This window comes from Eriocheir sinensis, chromosome 54 (genome assembly GCF_024679095.1).
Source record: "Eriocheir sinensis breed Jianghai 21 chromosome 54, ASM2467909v1, whole genome shotgun sequence".
Taxonomy (NCBI): Eukaryota; Metazoa; Arthropoda; class Malacostraca; order Decapoda; family Varunidae; genus Eriocheir; species Eriocheir sinensis.
In genome coordinates this window covers 2,987,128-2,995,362 of record NC_066562.1, presented here as the reverse complement: position 1 = coordinate 2,995,362, position 8,235 = coordinate 2,987,128, and the positions used below count along the sequence as shown (strand labels likewise).

The 8,235-nt window shown below is 45.6% G+C and overlaps 1 long non-coding RNA gene across 1 annotated transcript; it reads right to left on the bottom strand.

Moving 5' to 3' along the window:
• Nucleotides 1–4,003: 4,003 nt before the first annotated feature.
• Nucleotides 4,004–4,815, bottom strand: LOC126983439 (uncharacterized). The gene is made up of 2 exons (XR_007735899.1): nt 4,486–4,815; nt 4,004–4,295 (listed from the first exon to the last, which is right to left on the bottom strand). It is a non-coding gene; the product is annotated as an uncharacterized LOC126983439 (long non-coding RNA).
• Between the last annotated feature and the right edge of the window lie 3,420 nt (nt 4,816–8,235).

Below are 8,235 nucleotides of genomic sequence, written 5' to 3'. Positions count from 1 at the left end.
AAGGCTGCGTCAGTTGGCTGCTCACGTCCGTCCTATGTCGAGGCGTCGTGTTAAGTCCCGCAAAGCAGTTGCCGATTAGTTATAAAAACAAAAAAAGTGACTGCGCCTGCGCGTGGTGTACTTTTGGGCTCAAGATACCTGTCCAGGGTGAAACACATGTGGTGAGCACCTCAGGGGGCGGCAAGGAGGGGAATGTTGGGTATGTGACATATATATCTCTGCCGCTAACGGAATCACACCTTACTCAAGCCATGAAGTAACCAGACAGTATTTTAGTGGCAAAGGAGACAATAAAAAGTGATACTGGTCAATGTTTTATACAGAATAGAGGTTAGAACACGTAGCCATGGCTGGGTGAGGGCTAGCGGGGTTCAATTTTAAGGAGATTGTGTTGTGTGATGTTGTGTTGCATTTGAAAACCTTCTCTTCCTGGGGAGAGGGAAGGGGAGGAGTGTGTCGTGTGTTGTGTTCTGTGTGTTCCGTGGTGTGGTGTGGTCGTTGAAAGCCTTCCCTTCCTGGGGAGAGGGAAGGGGAGGTGTGTGTTGTGTGTTGTGTTCTGTGTGTTCCGTGGTGTGGTGTGGTCGTTGAAAGCCTTCCCTTCCTGGGGAGAGGGAAGGGGAGGTGTGTGTTGTATGTTGTGTTCTGTGTGTTCCGTGGTGTGGTGTGGTCGTTGAAAGCCTTCCCTTCCTGGGGAGAGGGAAGGGGAGGTGTGTGTCGTGTGTTGTCTTCTGTGGTGTGTCGCGTGTGGTGTTGTCCTAAACCTGCGGCTCCTCAACGAAAACATAGATGCAGCTGGAGGAGCAGAGTCGCCGCGAGCAACACCAGCCTCCACCGTGACTTGGCAGCGCAGGCACACTGGCAGCCATGGTGCGGGATGGGAAGGTCACCGATGGGAGTCGGGAGTTTCAGGGGGCCGGGCGGCTTGGGGTACGGGTAAGGACGGAACTTTTCCCCGATGCGTTCCTTCGGCTGGATCACCAGCTTGCCGCGCCCATCGTCATGTTCCCGCCACCAGTCCAAAGAGTCGTAACTGACCTTCTTCCCTGCATTCTTGCGCCGCCGCCGGGAGAGAGCGGCCCTCATGGCGTTTTTCAGCCGCCAGATGCGTGGGGTGCGCTTCCAGGACTTGCTCAGCGGCTGCCGGTCCTTCGCAAGTAGTCTGGCGTATTTCAAGAGAACTCCCCGGGACAGAGAAACTCCGGGCACGTTCTGCTGCACCTTGGCGAGGAGGAAGACGACGAAGGCCAGGAGATTCACGGTTATCATGATGATGGCCAGAAGCTTGTTCTCAAAGAGGCTTTGTTCGGCTCGGGCCTCTTCCATGTGCTCCTGGAGGCAGGCCAGATGCCTCCTCGTGGTCCACCAGGCATAACCGGCCGGGGGCAGCCCGCACTCTTTCAGGGGGTCCAGCGGTGCGGCAGGCCTCAGCGGCCCCAGCCAGTTGATCGCGGCCACCAGAGCTCGGAGTCGCCCCAACGCCGTGGTTTGGGGACCCTCGGCCTCCCAGCTCTGTACCAGCGCCTCAGCATCGTGGTGGATGTGCTGCAGATGCGCCACGGTAAACAGGAGGACGCCGGTGGCTATGGCACACACGATTCCCAGCACGGTCTTGGTCACCATCTTGGGCTGGCCGGACTTAGAAAAGTAGAAGAAGAGCAGAAAGGCATAAAAAATAGAAAAAAATGGGAAAGAAGCAAAAGGGAGAAAGGATGAAAGGAGGCAACTTTTGTTTACTATAAGCCGCCGCACACCAGACGCTACGCGAGCTATGCTTCCCGTGTCCCTGACTTGCCGTTGTGGTTACTCAGTCAGGAGCCGCAGAGCAGAAGTTACTCTACGTACGCCGTGCGCTATGTGACGAGGCCACACAGATTGGCTGAGGAGCGATTTTTTCCATCCTCGGTCACACTAGCTCGGTGGAGGAGGACACTTTCTTCTCAGTCTGATGCTTGATGTGGAGAGTCTAGGAGAGTCGCGCCACCTGTCAAGGCTGCCACACTGTCTCTCCCGTGATGTTACACACGAGGCAGACACAGCTAAAGATGGAGGAACTTACTGAAGAGGTGAGGAAGTACCCGAACGATTAGAGGAGTATAATGATCTTCAAGAAAAGACAACTGTTGGTAACGAGTCTCACAAAACCTGCACACAGACACGTGTGTCACCGTTCAGTACTGCGTGCTAATTAAGTGGCTCCAGGTGTACACAGCAACTAAGCACATGTATTTCAATCGGTGACATATTTATGGATATGGATGGATTATGGATATAATCATTGATCACTTCCTCTCTCTCTCTCTCTCTCTCTCTCTCTCTCTCTCTCTCTCTCTCTCTCTCTCTCTCTTTCTCCTCACATTAAAGACGGTTTGGTGTCTCCAGGTCTTATGAAACACCTCCTTTCACAGATGTGAAATATCCCATGACTGAATTCCAAACTTCAAATGATTCTCTGGCAGCACTTGTTCCAGTTCTCATTAAACTTGCTAAATACTCTTCCCTAATCTCATTTCGATCAGTAACATTAGATCGCAAAGTCGCTTGGCTGGATGCTCTTAAAAAATTGTGGCGGACTTTCTGTACAATTTTATTTATTAGCTTTAATTCACTCTGAAACGGTCTGAGATACGCTCCACTGTGCACTTCAAATGCCAAAGATGGTTTCTGCTACTCTTCTACTTCTGGACAGCCTAAAATTGAAAACAGGCTGTGACTAATCTATATCACATATTGGAAATGGATGAATCAAATAGCGTTTTAGTGGATATGCTTTGTCGCTAACTATTACAAATGTTAATGTGGTATTTAGTAGTGATTAGTCTGGAGAACACCCAATGAGCTACTCATCTGGTGTCTGCCTAATGTGCTGCTGCTAAATATGCGTCCATCATTATTTTTATCATAAGAACAAACGTCAATGACGTTGAATTTGTAGCTTGACTCAATTAAGCCAAGGACAGCTGGGTCAACGACATAATTCCCTCATCTGCCTGATCACCGCACCACGGGGCACGGCTGCCCGTCCTGGACAGCAACACGTGACGGAGGACACAGCTTGAGATAAATGCCTTCCGGTAAGCGGACGAGACAGCGTGGATGGCTAGCATGAGCAGCTCGTGTAGCTTCTGGTGTGCGGCGCTCTGATCATACGAGACATGTAAGATAAATATGGGGACAACAGAACCGAGTGTCCACATTGAGGGTAATGGGGCAAGACGGAGGGTTACTAAGGAAGTAAAGTTTGGATAAGAATGGCGTTGAGTGCCGTCGAGATAAGGGACTCACGGAGTAAACCGGCGAACACTAGAAGAAGATGTAGAATCTTTAACATATAAAAAGATCCGTGTGTATAGAAGTTATGTACGGCAGCCAACCTCGTGTTCCAGGCAACAAAGCGTTCAGTTATACAGACTAATGCTGCAGCGACCACAGGGGACTTGAACCCTGGACAGGTATCGCTATAATTTCATATCGTATCAGGTACGGCGTTCCTGATTGTACACCACAAATTTTAAAATTTGCAAAAAAAAAAAAAAAAAAAAAGTTCTCATTTTTTTATTTTTATTTCTCTGAGAAATAAAATATAACTCTTCCTTAAATGTTATGTGAGGATTTGAAGAAAATACAGCGAGTATCAAAATTTATTCAAATTTTACAAAAAAAATTGGTCATATGTGACACAGGTAAGAAAACTTTATTGAAAAATACGTAAATTTGCATCCAACATCCCTGACTTCACAACACCTTTTAGCAGAATGGTCAGCCCTATTCCTGTCCAAGATTGATGTCCTTTAGGCTGACCCTGCTAGACCTGTGGAAAAAAGAAAAAAAGGGCTTATTTTTACCTCTGAAGATAACGCTTAATTCATGTAAAATTAATTGTTAAGGTATCCAAATATTTATGGATTTACATTTAATTTTGCAAGTATGTTCCCTAATGAAAGGAGAATATATTCTAACTATGAGCAATGAAATAGTATTAAATGTAAAAAAAAAAAAAACAATGTTGATCTAACTTTTAGTGACATTTATATAGAATCACATGTATTTTCTTTGCAGCCAATTATGTTCAGAAATAATGAATAATGAATAAGTTCTTTTCTTCTGTGGATGCCACGTCAGGTATGGGCGACGGGTCATCGGGGTCAGGTCGTTCAGTGGTAAGCTCGTCTTCGCTCATGTCACCTGTCTCGATCTCTGTAGCAGCTTCAATTTCCACATCGCTGGTACTGTCATCAGAGTCAAAAATTGCTTCTTGAATTTCCTCCATACTCATTCCTTTACTACCCATTGCCAATCTGAAAAAGAAAAAAAAGTAAAAAACAAACAAACTGTGAAGAAATGGCAGCAATGTAACACCGGACACCCCTCAATATATTCATACAGGACCTAATCGTGTTGTGAGCTAGTCATATTCACATGTCTGAATTAATGCGCTACTTGTTAGAAATAAAGTCTGAGATTATATAAAAAAAATGTGTCACTCACCAGGTACGGCGGTTCCCATATGGGAACCGCCAAGCCAGAACTCGTACATGACTGGAGTGTGCGGAGAGGCACACCCACCCTCCAATGCAGCTCACGAAACGTGTCGGCTGCCACACACCTGCCGCGCCACACACCTGTCACCGCCGCTGCCCGTGTGTGCACCAAGGCCGCGCCCTGTCTGACGGGCGCCACACCCAGCCACGCCGCCCGCCGCCGGCCGTGGACACCCTCCCCTGCCAGGCCACGTGAGACACTGCTGCCGCTGCCCACACGCCACCATCGTAAACATCAGCGCCAGTTTCATAAATGCGCTAAACATTTCTGGTTATCTTTTTCGTACACAGTGTCACTACATTTTACTGTCGGAAATTTTAAAGTTCCGCGAATGTGATCCATTTAAGACGCTGCAAGAGTGGGAAAATGAAAGTGGATGTTTATTAATACTAAAGGAATGATCCCGCGCAAGATTTTCACTACAGAATTAGTCAGTGCTTGGGGGTCATTATTTTTTGTTTATGCTCCAGGGCAGTTTCATTCACTGTAAAAAACAACACCTCTGTGTATAACTGTTTCACAAAGTCGTTTAAACTAATAATTTAAATTTCCTTGTTGAAAACTACCATTTCGATTAAACATGCATACGTACGTACATACTACATGAAGATGCACTGGAACACACACACACACACACACACACACACACACACACACACACACACACACACACACACACACACACACACACCTGTTATTCTCCTGCTGCCCCGTGTTCTCCGTCAATTATATGCAAGTTTGCTAATAAACGAAGCCGAGCGAGCAAGACGCGTTCAGTAAACCCCTCAGTCGCAGCGGCTAATTCTGCGAGAGTAAATATGCCGGCGATGATGATGGCTGGAAACACTCTTTGGCTGGAATAACATCACGATGAGTTCGCTGTAATGAAGGCAGCTGGAGGCGAGACACACGGATAAAATTGCAGTTAATATAGTTCATCATTTATAGCATACGAGGGATGATTGAAGTGCGCCATTTTCCACAGAGATATATTTTCCCTCCCCTCATGAACGTGTTAATGGATATCAAACATGTCCAAACACGCGACAGAGATTACGGAATGGGCAGTTAGCGAGCATATCGTCCACAACACAATACATAGCGGGGCAAATATGGACGAGAAAAGGATTATTCTGGAGGGGGTCGTCTCTCTCTCTCTCTCTCTCTCTCTCTCTCTCTCTCTCTCTCTCTTAGCTTCATACCTAGTTATCGGTCCCAGGATGAGCAGTCTCCCATATCCCATATAACACCTTAGAAAAGAAGCTCAGAAACGAAGAGGCGCCCCCGTCCAGCGTAAGGCATGGGGCAGAATGTGACAACGGTTATCGTCTAGTTTACTCACGGTTCTCCCTGGTAATACGGGGCCACATGAAGCTATACAACCTCCACAGAAATGCACCATCTGTAAAGCATTCCCTGGCAGATAGACTGTTGACACCTGCCGCGGCGTCTTCTCCGAAGCGCTTCACATTACCAATCTCACCTCGTCACAGGATACCAACGCAATCTGGGCGCCACTTAGGTCTGCACGGACCAGTCAGCAGGACACATCGTTGGCCTTTCAAACAGACGGAACAGGACAGGGACATTACCACCGAAGTGATCATAAATTAGTGCCCGTCGACATTAGAGCTCAATCATCAGTGACTGAAAATAAAGTAAAGGTGCCCAATTTCAAAAGAGCTAACTTCGTAGAAATCCGACAAAAACTAACAGAAATACAACTATCAGATGACGGCAACGTAGAGGAAGCCTGGCTAAGCTTTAAAAATCACTTACTCACTCAGCAGAACACATTCGTCCCCTTGTGCGAGAAGCGAATTAACACTAATAAAAGCCCACCTTGGTTTAATAGCGAAATTAAACAATTAGTCAATGAGAGAAAATTGTTTTACAGGTTAAAGAAAGAACAAAGCACGCCCGAAAACATTAGACTTTATAATGATGCCAGGCGACGAGTAAAAAAACTAGTAGGTCAGGCAAAGCGTAGATATGAAGAAAATATTGCAGCCAACTGTAAAAATAATCCGAAATCTTTCTTCAGTTACATAAACAACAGAAAGGCGATAAAAAGTGGTATTGGACCTTTAACAAACAGCGACGGTGCACTAGTGACTGACAGGCAACACATTGCAAACCTCTTAAACAATTACTTTTCCTCGGTGTTTAATACTAACTGTCTTCCTCTCGCTACCAACAACACCAGTACTATTGTAAATCTCGAGCATGCATTGCCTAATTTTGAGATAACAACCGATGAAGTCCTTAAAGCTCTACATTCACTTAAAACAAATAAAAGTCCCGGACCCGACAAAGTATATCCTATACTGCTTAAAGAAACAAAGAGCGAAATACTCTCCTCCCTCACTACCGTATTCAATATGTCCTTGCGCCAAGGCATCGTCCCTTCGGATTGAAAAAAGGCTAACGTGACACCGATTTTTAAGAAAGGAGGCAAAAAAATACCAGGTAACTACCGACCCATTAGTCTAACCTCAATTGTAGGTAAGCTACTCGAGAGCATAATTAGAGACAAAATTGTGAGTTACCTCGTAAGCCACTCATTAATTGGGGATTCACAACATGGCTTCCGTAACAAAAGATCCTGCCTGTCAAACCTACTGACCTTTTATAACGATCTCTTCTCAATTTATGACGTAACCAAATCAGTGGACGTAGTCTATCTTGATTTCCAGAAAGCGTTTGATAAAGTCCCACATCATAAATTACTTTATAAATTAAAACAAATGGGCAAGTAAACCAATGGATCGCGAATTGGTTGAGCAACAGACAACAAAGAGTTGTGATTGACGGATTTAACTCAGAGTGGGCGCCTGTCACTAGTGGCGTCCCTCAGGGCTCGGTTCTTGGGCCAGTGCTCTTCATTATTTACATCAACGACGTGGATGTTGGACTCAATAATCGCATTAGTAAATTTGCAGACGACACAAAGATTGGTAACTCGGTTCTCACTGACGAAGACAGGCAAGGCCTCCAAGAGGATTTGCACAAAATTTCAGCTTGGTCGGATAGATGGGAGATGCCTTTTAACGTAGACAAGTGCCAGGTCCTTCAAGCTGGAACAAAAAATAAGAAGTTCGGTTACGAAATACGCGGCGTTAAACTCACAAGCGTTCAATGCGTTAAGGACCTGGGGATTAAAATCGCGTCAAACCTCAAATTCTCACATCAATGCATCGATGCAGCAAATAAAGCGAACAGAATGTTGGGCTTCATTAAAAGAAACTTTTTATTCAAAAATAAAGATGTAATACTTCCGCTCTACAACAGTTTAGTCAGACCCCACTTGGAATATGCGGTACAGTTTTGGTCTCCCTACCATGCAAAGGACATTGCTAAACTAGAAGGTGTTCAGCGTCGAGCAACAAAAATGATCCCTTCCTTGCGCAACAAATCCTACGAAGAAAGGCTTTCCACCCTTAACATGTTCTCTCTTGAGAAACGTCGCCTCCGAGGAAAACTGATCGAATGTTTTAAAATACTTAATGGTTTCACGAATGTAGACAGAACAAAATTGTTTATGATCGATGACACTTTGCGAACGAGGAACAATGGCACAAAACTCAAATGTAGACAAGTAAATTCAGACTGCACCAAATTTTTCTTCACCAACGTTGTAGTGCAAGAATGGAATAAGCTCCCACCATCAATGGTCCAGTGTAACACGACTGACTC